Source organism: Arvicanthis niloticus, chromosome 18 (genome assembly GCF_011762505.2).
Source record: "Arvicanthis niloticus isolate mArvNil1 chromosome 18, mArvNil1.pat.X, whole genome shotgun sequence".
NCBI lineage: Eukaryota > Metazoa > Chordata > Mammalia > Rodentia > Muridae > Arvicanthis > Arvicanthis niloticus.
The window spans coordinates 13,671,445-13,685,683 of record NC_047675.1 but is presented as its reverse complement, the minus strand read 5'-3'; the positions used below and the strand labels follow the sequence as shown (position 1 = coordinate 13,685,683).

Here is a 14,239-nt window from a genome sequence, read left to right as displayed (position 1 = left end):
ACATTAAGAGCATTTTTCCATAATTAAACTGTTAGATATCTGAAAGCTCAGATCCATTGTACGTAGTTTAAAGCCCCTGACATTCTTAACATAACACTAGTCTGGAATCTGAGCCAAATGTCCCCAGCAAGATTCTTCCCGAATGTCAGCAGGGTGTTCATGTTGTGCTCTCAGATCCAAGGCTGGCATGCGCTCCCTGGAGGGAATGTGGATTCCTAAGTACTTGATTTTAAGTTGTTCATCATGGCACACATTCATGGCTGTGTGCTGGGCCCCAACTGCCCCAGTGCAATGCGGCTGTGAACGGAGACAAGCTTTTCGAATTTACTTGCTGTTTGGTTTGTCCACTTGTTGTTTGGGTCCACCCGCACTCACGTGATCATCAACACTGATGACATGGCCGCCTTCAGAGAAGGGATAAAAACCTGGTTCCAGCTTTCTGTGTTTTGCCTTCATGCTCATACTGCCATAAGATTAGCAATGTGTGCATGTACTTTGATTTTACTTTGTTTTATAAAAACAAATAGACTGTTTTACATCTTTCTGTCTTACTCCACAATAAGTGGCAGACAAAGTCACCCCCTGTAGCTCTAAATCATTAATTTTTCTGATGGCTGAATGAAATGTTGCATGTGTGCAATAGAATTTACTGGGTATTTGCCTGTTGATGGACACCCACTGTCATCTGGTTTTGTGCTGTTAGACACAGCACAGCAATAAACACGTTATTGTGTCAATATGTCTATTTTGATTTCCGTCGGCATTCTCAGTAGGGCCCTGGTAAGGTTAAATGATACATACTATGTGATTTTATTTTTCATAAATGCTAGATTACTTCTGCCAAAGACCATGACATAGAACACTTCTATCAGTGTGTGTGTGTGTGTGTGTGTGTGTGTGTGTGTGTGTGTGTTTGTGTGTGTGGCTTTCCTTCCAGTCCTAGGAGTACAAAGTGCTACAGCTTTTCCTGATAAGTGTAAACTGCCTTTTGAACCTGTATTCTTCTGGCTACAGTAACTTCAGTCCTCTCTTCATATGCCTTCAGCCTTCTGAATTGGCTCCTCTGTGAGACCTCCATAGCTAGTTTTTAAATGATAAGGGGGGTATTTTTTTTTTGACAGTTTGGACAAGTATTTTGAATATATAGATCACTTATCTCTCTGTATCATTCATACTACAAGATTTTTTTCCCTGATGTCCTTGTTTCGTAATTTTAATTGCTTTTAGTCATATAAAAACCGTTGTCACTTCTTCCGCTATGCTCTCCCCAATTCCCCATACTGGAGGCTGAGCCTAAGGCACTGTGAATGCTCAGTGAGCATTTTCCCCTAAGCTGTACCCTCAGGCCCCCCTTCACTGCGTGAGACAGGTTGTCACCATGTTGCCCAGCAGGCCTTGAACTCACAAGTAGTTGGAGAGTTAGAATAATAACATCATATTCTTATTTTAGATAAGAACTACCTCCCAACTCTTAAATGGCAAGATTTTCTTGAGTTTGTTTAGCTTTTCAAACTAGAGTACTTTGGTAATTTGAAGGTACTTTCCCCTTTTAAAATGAAGGTATTAATTTTATAAAAATAAACTGTCCTTATTTTAAGTGTACTGTGTGATAACTTGTGATTATTGCATAAGATCAGGTAATTGTAGTCACTTCGAAACAGCGCCAAATCAAATGTTTTTCCTGCCCTTGTACCTCTGACACTCAATCTAGGTGATCACCACTTTGCATTCTGCTGCTATGGTTTCATGGTTTTCTAGAGTTCCATATAAATGGATCACTCAGTGTGAATGTGCATGTTGAATTTTTCACTTAAAACATTCTTGAGATTCAAACATAATGTAGAATGCATTCATTCTTGTTAAAGCTTAGCATTCCACGGAACAAACAATCCACAATTGGTACACCCGTTAATATACTACTTGGCAATGACAAACTATTCCCCATAAACTTTTGTGTGTATAACTTTGTGCAACTATTTTTATTTCTCTTGGGTAAATATCTAGGAATGGAATTTTCTGGATCACAAGGTAAAAGATACTATCATACTTTCTTTTTTAGTATTATTTTAAAAATTAATTTATTCTTTGACAATTTCATGAACATGCTGTAAAAACAGCTACAATATATTGCCCCTCGTCTCTAGATTCTCCTTGGCCATGGACCTTTGAACAGGTGCACAGTATTAAGCATGAGTTGCCTCATACATAGTAGGCCTTAGGTCCAATAAGAAAATAGCTGGTTATCCATATAACAGCATATCACTGTTACATCAGTAAGCAGGTTGGTAGCACAATATGCAAAATTTAAAGCGAAGGAAACTCATTGCTGACTTTTGTCTTCCAGCTGCCAGCACAAAATGTTAACTTGGTACTATGAAAGCTAAGCCGTGTTCGTATTTTGTAACCAAGTTATATGGTACAACAGGGTCTTACTATTCAGTTCTGGTTAGTAACCAACACAGATGGCCTCAACCTTTATAGTGTATGGAACTTCTGGAACCTTCCTGGCCAATGACTTCTATGGAGGTGTCCCACAGCTGGTGTAGGGATTTCTGTGTAATAACCCTTGGCTTCTAAAACTGGCATTATCCATCCATGAATAGCATTTTTGTTCAAAGTCCTTTGTTATGTTTTATTAGCATATAAAGTAGTGGATTTTATGTGGCTTCTTTATCCATTCCTCCTATACCCAGTATTCTCCAGCCTCCTGTTTAAAGCATGCCACCCCAGGATTCCCTCCTTCTATCCTTATACATGTGTGTCCTATAATCTGTGTACTCACTAGGACCTCTGCCACCCCCAAAACCTCATTCTCACTTCCAGGTCTCTACAGCCATTCCAACTTACACAAATAAATCCAAAAGTTCATAAAATATATTCACATATGAAAGGGAATGAGTGTTTTTGACTTTCTGGGACAGAGATAACTTCGTTTGGGTAATTTTTATAGTTTCATCCATTCCCCCTGTAAATTTCACCAGGTTAGTTTTCTTTACAAGTGAATAAAATGCCATTGTGTATATGAACCATGTTTTCATTATCTGTTCATCTGTAGATAGGCGTGATCTGTTTCCTAGCTATTGAGAGTAGGATGGCAATGAGTCAGGGTGTGTAAGTACCTATAGCTGGTAAAGAGTTGGACATAGAGGTTTGAGCATCCTCAGTTGGGTGTTGCCAACTCTTCTCAGTGGAAAATGATTTAACAGCTGTTTCTGTGGTAAATAGTGATGTGGAGAATTCTTCCATGATCCTTTTGATTATCTTTACATATCCCCATTTGTACAGTATCTGTTTACAAATCTGGCCCTTGTTTTACAAAGCACATTCTGGTTTTGTTGTTGAATAATTTTATTTTTCAGTTATAGTTCTTTGTGTTTTCTGGGTTCAAGTCTGTTATCTGATGCATGCTTTCCAAAGCTTTTCGCCTACTCGACAGATTGCCTGTTTGTATGAATTTTTTTTAATTCAAAAGCATTTAACCCATACAAAGTCCATGGGTTTTTTTTTTTAATTTTAATTTACATCTTATGCTTTTTTTGTATCCTATTCACAAGATTTTCTTTTCTAGTTTTATAATTTAAGTTCTTACATTGTGATTCACCTGAAGTTAATTTTGTATAGTGTGGGCAAGGGTGTTAGTTCATTTTTTACATGTGAATATACAATTGCTCTAGCACAGTTTGAAAAGATTATCTCTTCTTATCTGTCTTTATACTCAACTGACCACACAAAGTGGATTGTCCTGAACTTTAGCCCATTCTGGTCATATGACCATCTTTATTACAATCTTGATTGCCACGTTTTATAGTAAGTCTTTCAATCAGATAGTATAGATTTTTCCAAGATTACTCTTGCTTTTCAAGATTATATTAGCTACTAAGTCCATTGCTTTTTAGTGTTAGGTTTTAACTCTGTTTAATATCTATTTTAAAACCTATTAGTTCCCAAAAGACAGAAACTGAGCTCTCACATACAGTCCCTGTGTGGCAGAGCTCAGAAATAGAGGCATGTACTAGTGAAGGAGTGGCAGGGAACAGATTTACCTTCTTGCCTGAAACAACTAACAATTGGACAAAACGCCATGGAAGACTCTCAAGATGTCATCCACTTGGTTAAGGATAGTGATCCCTAGAAGACAGGCTACAAGTAGGAGAGGCCATACAGCTATCCTGGGTATGGTTTGGAGAGACATTGTTACTAGACATGGAGGGGCAACCTGGAAAGGGTACAATTTTCTCTCTATGCTGCAGAAATTAGAATGTATGGGGTGGGGTGGGAGATGTCTTGGATTCACCAGGTAAGATGCTAAAGGGGAGAAAGCTACCATAGGAAAAGAAGTCCAGAGAGCTGCCAGAGTCTCAGTACTGCTGAGCACACGGGAGAGTAAGAGCATTCAAAGAATTGTAAATAAGACTCTTACAGGGAGTCAAGTCTCTGTTCTCACTATCTGGAATGGAAATCCTCACACTCCTAAGGATTTTTGCCTCATAGAGGAGAAAAATTTTACCCTAAACCAGATGTTGCACTCTTACTTCTCCTATCAAATCTTAAATCAGACCTGGCAGTATCAAATTGTTTTCAAGTAACAGAACTGTACCCTCAAATGTGGTTCAAGTATATGTAAAGATATAATAATAATGTAAAGGACCCAAGGAGGAAATTTTGACAAAGCTTGGCAAATATTTAAAAATTAAGAAGTGAGCAAAGTAGGACACGTACAACCCATAATGAGGAAAGTCAATCAAACTGACCCAGAAACGACACTGACAATAAAGCTACTGAACAAAAGCCTCATGACTGCATTCCGAGTGGGCCAAGAAGATTGACCATAATGTGGTACATTGACGATATTTAAAAATAAAACATATAGGCCAGCTCAGCAGGTCAAGGCACTCGTCTCCAAGCATGATGCCCCGAGTTCAGCACCTGGAACTCACAGAGAACTGACTCCCACTCACAAGTTGTCCTCTGATTTCCAAGCATGCACTGTGACACACACACACACACACACACACACACACACACACACACACACACGCACGCATATACACCGCCCTCAAATAAATACAAGTGAATAAGTGAAACATGTAAGTCAAACGGTTTGCTTTCTTCCAATCTTTTTATTCCCCAATTTTATCACTCAAGTTTATCACTCTGTCTTCCATCTCATTTTATTCCCTTCTACCATATCTGCTTAGATTTTAAATCTTACCGTTGAATTCTAAATGTTTTATTTTTTCAATCCTAGAAAATTCCGAGTTTTATATTTCCTTGTCCATCTGAGACTTTCATTCATTGACACTCTTTTGTCTTATTTAATTGAAGACAAAATTATCATCCTAGAATAGTCACAGTTTCTTGAGATTGTGATCTGTTTTCTTAGTTCTTCTGTGATTTTTTGGGGGTGCTTGGTTGATTGTTTTTGAGTAAAGATCTTCCTATAGTGATGATGGCCAGGCTGGCCTTGAATGTTTTCTAGACCAGATCGTTCTTGAATGTGTCTTTGAATCTTCTGTGGACTCATGATTTGGAAGCCAATCATAGCCACACAGAGTCCTCTCCCGGACCCTCTTCAGTGTGTGGAGTAGTCCAGATTCAATTTTCTGGCTCTCCAGGCCGGAATGAAGACAGATTTGGCCACGTGCACGGCTCTTGCATCACTTATTTCTCTTCCTGCAAATAAGTGGCTGCTTCCCACTAGAGATTCATTCTCTGCTGCCCCAAGCTTTAAGGTCTTAACTTTGCTTTCTTCAGTAGAGGATCACTGCTTTTGTCAGTTGTCTCTTGTAAAATTTCTAAGGCTAGATACTTTATTTAGTAAAAAAAAGTTTACTTAGCTCTGTTGGGAGATCATCAGTCCTACAGATTGCACAGCCTCTCTGGTTGTGTCATTACCTGGAAGATGGTATCATTACAGAAGGGCTTGTATATAGAGATCAGACACCAAGAGTGGAAGCTGGAGCAACTCAGGGTTTAAGCTCAGTCTTTATAACATCCTACATTGTGGGAACTACATGAAAAATCAGAAGAATTATAATAATAACCTTTAAAAGTAGTGCCTCCAATGACTTGTCTTGCATCAAGGCCCATCTCTTAAAGGCCTCACAACCTCCCAGCATGACCCAGTACAGACTAGGCTTCCAGGACATGAAGCACTGGAGAACACACTTAAACTATAGTAATGTGCAATCTAACATGACTCTATCCCATTATGACTAGAAATCTGGAAGAACTGTGAGAAGCTTATGTTTAAAGAGTATAAGAATTGATACAGACAGATGTACAAGAAGCACTCCAGCACACTTATTAAACAGGCCATCTTCCTTGTTTCCATAGAACTAAGCTTTTTTGTCCTATGTGAGGTTTTCAAACACTAACACATACATTGAAGTCTCTTTTCTATTGTCTACAAGTGTGGCACTGATCTACAGTGATTTCACTGCACAATATTTAGTTACGTGTGTGTGTGTGTGTGTATGTGTGTGTGTGTGTTCATGCACATTTCACAATGCTCATGGGAAGATCAGAGGACAACCTGCCAGAGTCATTCTCCTCTTCCACCATGTACATTCTGAAGGTGCAACTCAGGCCATCAGGATGAGAGGCATCAGGACCTTGACATAGTGAGCCATCTTGTCTACCTATCCAAACATAATCCTAAAAGAAAAATTTTCCATCATGATTATTCTTTATAATTTTCTAGGTTATTCCTAGAGATTTATTCTTAAACATATATTCTGACATTCTTTTCAAGGTTTCACAAAGTATCTGTATTTAGAAATTGCATAATATCCATATATTCATTTAGGGAGAGCTGACTTAAAACGAGTTCCCATTTAAGGATGAGTTTCTCTGAAAGATAGTTCTAATATCAGTACAGTTTTATACTTGTCATCAAATAGCTCCTGTAACTTTAAATGCATACTTTATTCAAAACATTGTATAATTTTCTTTTTATAAATTATTTCTGCATTATTTTGATGGACTTGTTTCTAGAGTAGTCTAATTAATTTTTCTATACCTTTCCAAAATTTTGGTTTTTTAAAATAACAATTTTTAATTGTTTCATGGTTTACAAATAACTTTCAGCAATACAATTGTTAACTTTTTCCCACAATATTTACATGGTTTACTTTATGCTTTGTATTGTTGACTCTTTTTTCTATTTTATTATTTTATTTTATCTTACTTTATTTTGAGATAGAGTCTCATGCTGGCTACAAATGTGTTATATAGCCAAAGATGGCCTTGAACTCTACTTCCCAAGTACAGGGATTATAAGTATGTGCCCTCAAGCTCAGTTTTTATGCTAACACTTAAAGACTCAATATTACCCACCGGCTGTAATGGTCATTTGTTATCATTAGATTGACTGAAATGTGTTTATTTGCTGTTTAAATTCATTTTTTACTGTTTATACCTTTAAACCATTATTTATAGTCATAACTATTTTCTTTTATTACTATTTTATTTATGAGTTTAACAGCTACTAAACTTCATCAAATATTTTTATATCTACTGCTATGACTTTCTTCTTTAATTATTTGATTATTATTAATAAATTATACTGGCAGGTGACATCAACCTTTCACTCCTTGAACAAATCATAGTTATTGCTTTGATATAAAATTCTAAACATATTGACAAAAAATCTAAAAATGCTTCTTTATTCATTTTAATAATAACATTTTTAAAGCAATCATTATGCAAAATTTTCATGAACCAGTGTTAAAATTGCACTGACTTTATAAAATGAATGTGAAAGTTTGCATTTTCCCCGGCCTGAAATGTCTAACACGCACCTTGATAATTTGTTCTTGGGGCTAGAGAGATGGCCCCAATAGTTAAGATTTGGATCCCAGCAGCCATGTAACATGATGGATGTCTTACACAACTTGTAAATCCAAAGGGGGCAGAGAAAAGAAAATCAGTGAGACTTGTTAGCTTTGACTAGCTGAGAAAATGTGAGGTCCAGGCTCAGGGAGAGATTCTGTCTACAAGGAATAGTGAAAGAATGCCCACACTAGCCAGAGGTGGCATAGGCACACCCTCACTCACACGCAAGTACATACTCTCAGACACATACATACAGAATGAATAAATGATTGTTAAGAGATATTTATTCTCTAGGAAATAAACTCATTTCAACCATACTAAGCTTACTAGGGATAGAATATGAAATAAAATGTTAGATTTCCCCTACAGTCTTTGTTCAACTAACTGTTCCAACTCCTGAGGTTATATTTAGTAATTTTATTTTTCTAAAAATTCTCTATTTCCTTAAGGCTCTAAATCTGAATGTCATAGATTCAGATTCATACACACAATTCTTATTTGCAATTTTCCCATGGATATAGCCTCTTGCCCATAGCAAATGTTGCCTATTTTTGTTCTTTATTTGCCTTAATTAGGCTTGAAAGCTACAGTGTTTTTTCAAAAGAGCCAATTTCTCCGATTACCTTTTTTCACTTTCTGTTTCACTATTTCAATTTTCATCCCATTAATTCCCTCTTCTTAGTTACTTAGTTTATGTGGTTACTTGTCTTAATTTTAAATGCTGAGTGCTTTGCTTTTGAAGTCTTTTTTTTTTTTTTTTTTTTCTTTAACAATTAACGATTTTCTCCATGACTAACTTCGGTTTTTATGAAAACACAGAAAAAGAAATGTCTTTTACAATTGAACACCATAAACAGTTGATTGCAGTTACCAGGTCAAACACACGTGATTAAATTCCTTCTCACATTTCTATTGTTTATAAAAGGCCATAGCAGAGGCCTGAGCGCCCAGTTTAGAGTTTCTAGGATCCTAGGAGCTGCAGTGCTCTGGAGAAGATTCCGAGAGGCGACCAGATAGAGAGGCTGCAATGCCAGGGTCAGACAAGCCATTCTACTTCATCTACTAAACTCCCCTCTTGACCCTGGCAGGTTCCTCAGGACCCCTCCCCGCCCCTGTCTTTCTTCTGCTTGGCCTGTCATTTTAAAGAAATTCTCCTCCTATTAAACCCGTTGTGATAGAGTTCCATTTAATTACCTTTAATCCCCCTTTCCGGTTCAGCACCGCTTCCTCCTAATACTTCCTTTCAGAGCTCATGGCCACAATTCCCTAGGATTTTTCCCCATTGGCCTCTTTTCTAGGTGGTGTCCTTAACTTCCATAGCTCCACCCTCAAGCCTGACCTCCTCCAAACACAGCAGTATTGCTCCAAACTTCAAATGTTGTGGCCTTGCAGACCACGCCTCTCGCTTCCTGGAGACACGCCTCCAACCACCTGCTCTTCTCTCTTGCGATCTTTTAGGTCCCCCAGTTCTGGAATAACAAAAGCACTCTGAGTTCATCCTGCCTTGCTTCACCTGTGAAAGCGACAGTGACAAAACGCCCAAGATTCTTCCTCGTCTCTCTTCCATCCACACTGTTCTTGTTTATCTCATTGTTGTTAATATGGAATTGGGACAACAAGGATTGGTTGGCCATTTATTTACTGCAAGCTAGACCCTGTGTCAAACACCACATGTGTTTATAGCAAGCTATTTGCTGGTGAAGACCACGAAGTAAGCATCCATAGCCAGGCTCGTTTCCTCTGCTAATCTGATGTTTACTATTATGTCTTTTCTGTGTCGTGTTCGTGTTCCAAAGGGTCCAGACAGTAGCTATATCAGGGGTTGGTCAGAGATTAGAAATTGCCTTGTAGGTGGTTTTAGAGTTTCAAAAATGTTTTCTTAGTGGTGACAGAATCTCAGTAGTCATACTGGCTGGAAAATAAACATGGGACTTCAGCCATGTCATTAGTTGTATGAGAGAGGGACACTTGAGGGTTGAATAGAGAGAAGGAAAAGTTCCTACTCTTCTTTGGGAGTCAGAAAACCTCAGATAATAACATATATCTGCTATCCCTATAATGCCAATCCTATAACGCTATCCCTATAATCCTAAACTATAACTAATCCTGTAACTGCTGTCCCTATAATGCTAATGTTGGTCCCATTAGAGCCATCACCTCTGTGGTCACAGAAGCATTAGAAATTACAAAGTCCATGTCATATGCTCTTCTGCCTGACACACACCTTCTGTGATGGTTATTCCTGGTTGTCAACTTGATTATATCTGGAATGAACTACAATCCAGAAATGGAGGGCACACCTGTGATCCAGATCTTGAGGCTGGAAGACCGGTTTCTGACCTGGATCTTGACATGGAGCTCTTGAGGCATAGTGGCCATGAAAATCTTAGGTCCAGGCAAGGTAGTATACACCTTTAATTTCAGGAGACTGAGGCAAGCAGATCTCTGAGTTCAAGGTCAGCCTGGGACAAGCAAGTTTTAGATCCAGGCTTGGTGGTACACACCTTTAATCTGAGCCACACCTTCTGCTGGAGGCCTATATAAGGACATCGGAAGAAGGAATATTCGCTCTTCTTTGACTGCTTGCACTTGACAGCACATCTGTTGGCGCCCTCTTCTACAGAAGACCAGCTTAAACAACTAGCCCTGTAGAACTGAGCAAACACTAGATCCTTGAACTTCCCATTCACAGCTGCCCATTGTTGGATTAGTTGGACTACGGACTAGTTCAGATGATGAAGAAAAAGGATGGAAAGGGCCTCCAGCCCCAGAGACAGCCATGCCTCCAGACCAAGTCATTGTGCGAAAGGACTATGATCCCAAAGGGTTCAGATAGTGAAGGACAGAAAGTACCTCTACCCCCCAGGGACACCCATGCCTCTACCTCTGCCCCCAACTCCAGACCAAGTCATTGTGCAAAGGGACTATAATCCCAAAGCTTCTAAACCCCATCCTCCAGCTCCTGCTCCTGATGAGTATCTTGTATCCTCCATCACTAGGGAGAAGATTCCTGCCAGCAAAATGCAAGAACACCTTCACACTAGACTTCTTGACCCCTGCTTGCTGGGATAGCAGGATTGCTCCATCAGAGAGAAACAGAGTGACAATGAGGCTTATGCACCAGGTCAGGATATTGCAAGCAGCTTAAAGCAGTTCGATGAGCAATGTACTGATGACATCTTTGGGGTAGAAGAGACAGCATTGGTGAAGAGGAGATTCAGAAGCTGGACAAAAGGGTGACTTGGGATGGCCTTTCAGGCAACATAGACTGGGTGCTTTCACCAATATCACCCTCCAGGAGCAGATTCCAGCCATCCATAAGGCCAAGGGCCTGGTGTCAGAAGATGACACTAGGGAGAAGCTTGGCCCTAGCAAGCCCAGTGAAATCCCTCAGCAGCCACTGCCTTCATCTTCAACCACCAATGTTCCCAGCTCAGCACCCCCACCACATCAGTGCCCTGGCCACCTGTGATGCCACCTCTGGTCAGCACTATTGTTGTATCTGTAGCACCCGTCATGCTTCAGCCACCCATGGCATCTGTGGTCTGGCTGCCCCCAGGCTCAGTGATTACCTCTATGCCACCCAACATCCACACACCCAGAGGAGCAATGTGGTACTTATGCCTCCTGCAGCACCTCCCATCCTTGCCCCCACTCGCAGCCCATGATTGTGTCAACAGCCTTTGTGCCTGCCCCACCTGTGGCTCCAGTCCTAGCCCCAGATCTAATGCCTCCTGTACACCCCTACCTCCGATGGAAGATGAGCCTCCATCCAAGAAACTAAAAACCAAGGACAGTTTCGTGCCTGAGGAAGAGTTCTTATGCAGGGCCAAGGGTTGTCCAGTATCCACCAAAGTGCAGGTACCCAACATGCAGAATAAGACAAAATGGAAGCTGAATGGTCAGAGGCTGGTCTTCACTCTCCCATTCACAGACTAGGTCTCTGTCATCAAAGTGAAGATTCATGAAGCCATGGAGATGCCTGCAGGGAAACATGAACTACAATATGAAGGCATCTGCATCAAGGATTCCAGCTCTTACTACAACATGGCTAGTGGTGCTCTCATCCATTTGGCCCTCAAGAAGACAGGTGGCAGGAAGAAGTAGCAAGAGATACCTGCAGTTGGACTCCTGCCATTGTACCTCTTTCCACCACTAATTCCAAGAGTTTCCTGGGGATCTCAGACACAGCCTGAACATCTGTTTCCCTCTAAGCCAGTCTGTAGAATGAGTTTCTTGTTTAGATTCTGGACAGGAGGTCCTTCAAGGAAGCCCATTAGGAATTGAAAACCCAGGGTTGTCCCACAGGATGGTTTCATAATGCCAGTTGAAGCTTGGCTGATAGAATATGGTTACTATCATTTATCATTTTGTATGCTCTGGTCTCTAATAAACCTCTTGCACTCATGGTACCTGCATACCTGTAATCCCGGGACTTGGGAAGTGCAGGCAGAAGAATTAAATGTTCAAAGCTAACCTCAGCTGTACAGCTTGAGGCCAGCCTGGGCTGTGTGATATACTGCATTAAATTTTTTTTTAATTAAAAACTGTCTTAGTTTGTTTTTTACTACTCTGAAGAGATACCATGACGAAGGCAAGTCTTATAAAAGACAATATTTAATTGGGGCTGACTTACAGGTTCAGAGGTTCAGTCCATTATCAACAAGGCAGGAGCATGGCAGCATCCAGGCACATGTGGGGCTGGAGAAGCTGAAAGTTCCACAGCTTCATCCAAAGGCAAATAGGAGAAGACTTCCAGGCAGCGAGGATGAGAGTATTAAAACCCACACCCATAGTGACACACCTATACCAACGAGGCCATACCTCCTAATAGTGCCATTCCCTGGACCAAGCATACACAAACCATCACAAAAACAAAACACCCCTTGGACCCTCAAAAAACAAAAACAAAACCTTTCTCAAAGGTGCACTGGAGCCAAGTTAGCCAACTAAAAAAGCACCCAGTGCTCAACCACGAATGGCTTGAGCAGCAAAGTAGATAAAGCAGTGTGGGCTTGTCCTAATCTGGACCTGTAGTGCCCCTGCTTACCACCTGGAGATTCTCCTGGAAGATGTCAGAATCACTAGGCCTAGGGGAAGAAGTGAGATCACAGGATCACCAAAGATCCTCCTTAAAGGGGATGTTGGGACCCTGGACCTGTCTCTCTCTCTCTGAATGCTGTGAGCTGGGAAGCCTTCTCTGCCACTTGTGAGGTCCATGACGTTTATGATGCCACAAGCCCAAACCAATGGAGTCAAGTGACCATGGACTGAAACCTTGAAACCAGGGGCCAAACAAAACAAATCTTTTTTTTAAAGTTCTTTGCTTTAGGTGTTCTTCACAGTGGTGTAAAGCTGATTTACACAAAGCCGCAGCCCAAAATGTAAGAGAGCCATAAGCTTGTGTTTGTGCAGGACCCTTGGATTAAAAATGGGATGAAATAGATAAACCAACCATACGAAATCCCAAGTCATTTACCCAGCAACTCCATCACAAAGATGTAGCCTGACTCCACACTTCTCAAGAGTGGCCTTGTGACTTCTTAGAGTAGAAAGAAAGGAGCTTGGGGCGGGGGGAGGGGGGGGGACTTTCAGTAGATGACACAAGTACTACTCCATCTACTGACAGACAGGAACATGTATGTGGGAAGCCCCTGTGATGTTTTGTAAAGGGAAAGGTAATCCATCTCTGTAGTGTCCTTCCTCAGAACATGCTTCAACCAAATCACTTGTGGCACAGTATGGGGAAGAGAATCTTCAGAGTATTTAACAATAAAAAAGTGTCAAGGTTGACAGATCATCAGAAGAAACCCCACAAAACTGTCTGTCAATCAAAGTCAGGGGAAAGAATGCTTAAAGTCAACTCCTGTAGAACTCTGGAAGTCAGCACAGGGCTCGTAGGAACTTTGGGAGAACTTAAGGAAAGCAAATGACAAACTTGAGTTTAGTAAGATTAAGCCACCTTGTGGCACTTCAGCGATTCTTTCCCATCCCCCCTTCTCAGCACTCTGGAAGCCACATATAGTGAAATATAGAAATAAGAGTGGTGTTCCAGATGTAAGAAGGAAGAGAATGGAACTGAAACCCTTCCTCAAATACTTGTTATCAAGGAGAAGGCATTATCTGACTACTATAGTGGCTGCTTGGCTTGTGTTTATGTAATTTTATTGGAATTATATCCATGCAAAAACTTTTCTCTGGAATGTATTTGTCAAAAATTTAAAATGTTGGCTGCCTTTGGGTGTGAACAACATTGGCAGCGAACAACAGACTAATCAAAAACTTAAAAGGTTGAAGAGTGAGATGTCCACAAGGCCAAAGAGGCTACAGATCAGGCAGGAACAGGTCTGTGCATAAGCTCAAAAAAGCTAAGTGAGGCTAAAGAGATAGCTCAATGGTTAAG

General features: G+C 40.4%; 1 pseudogene; it reads left to right on the top strand.

Moving 5' to 3' along the window:
* The first annotated feature begins 738 nt into the window (after window positions 1–738).
* LOC117723456 (splicing factor 3A subunit 1 pseudogene) lies at window positions 739–11,943 on the top strand (annotated as a pseudogene).
* The last annotated feature ends 2,296 nt before the right edge of the window (window positions 11,944–14,239 follow it).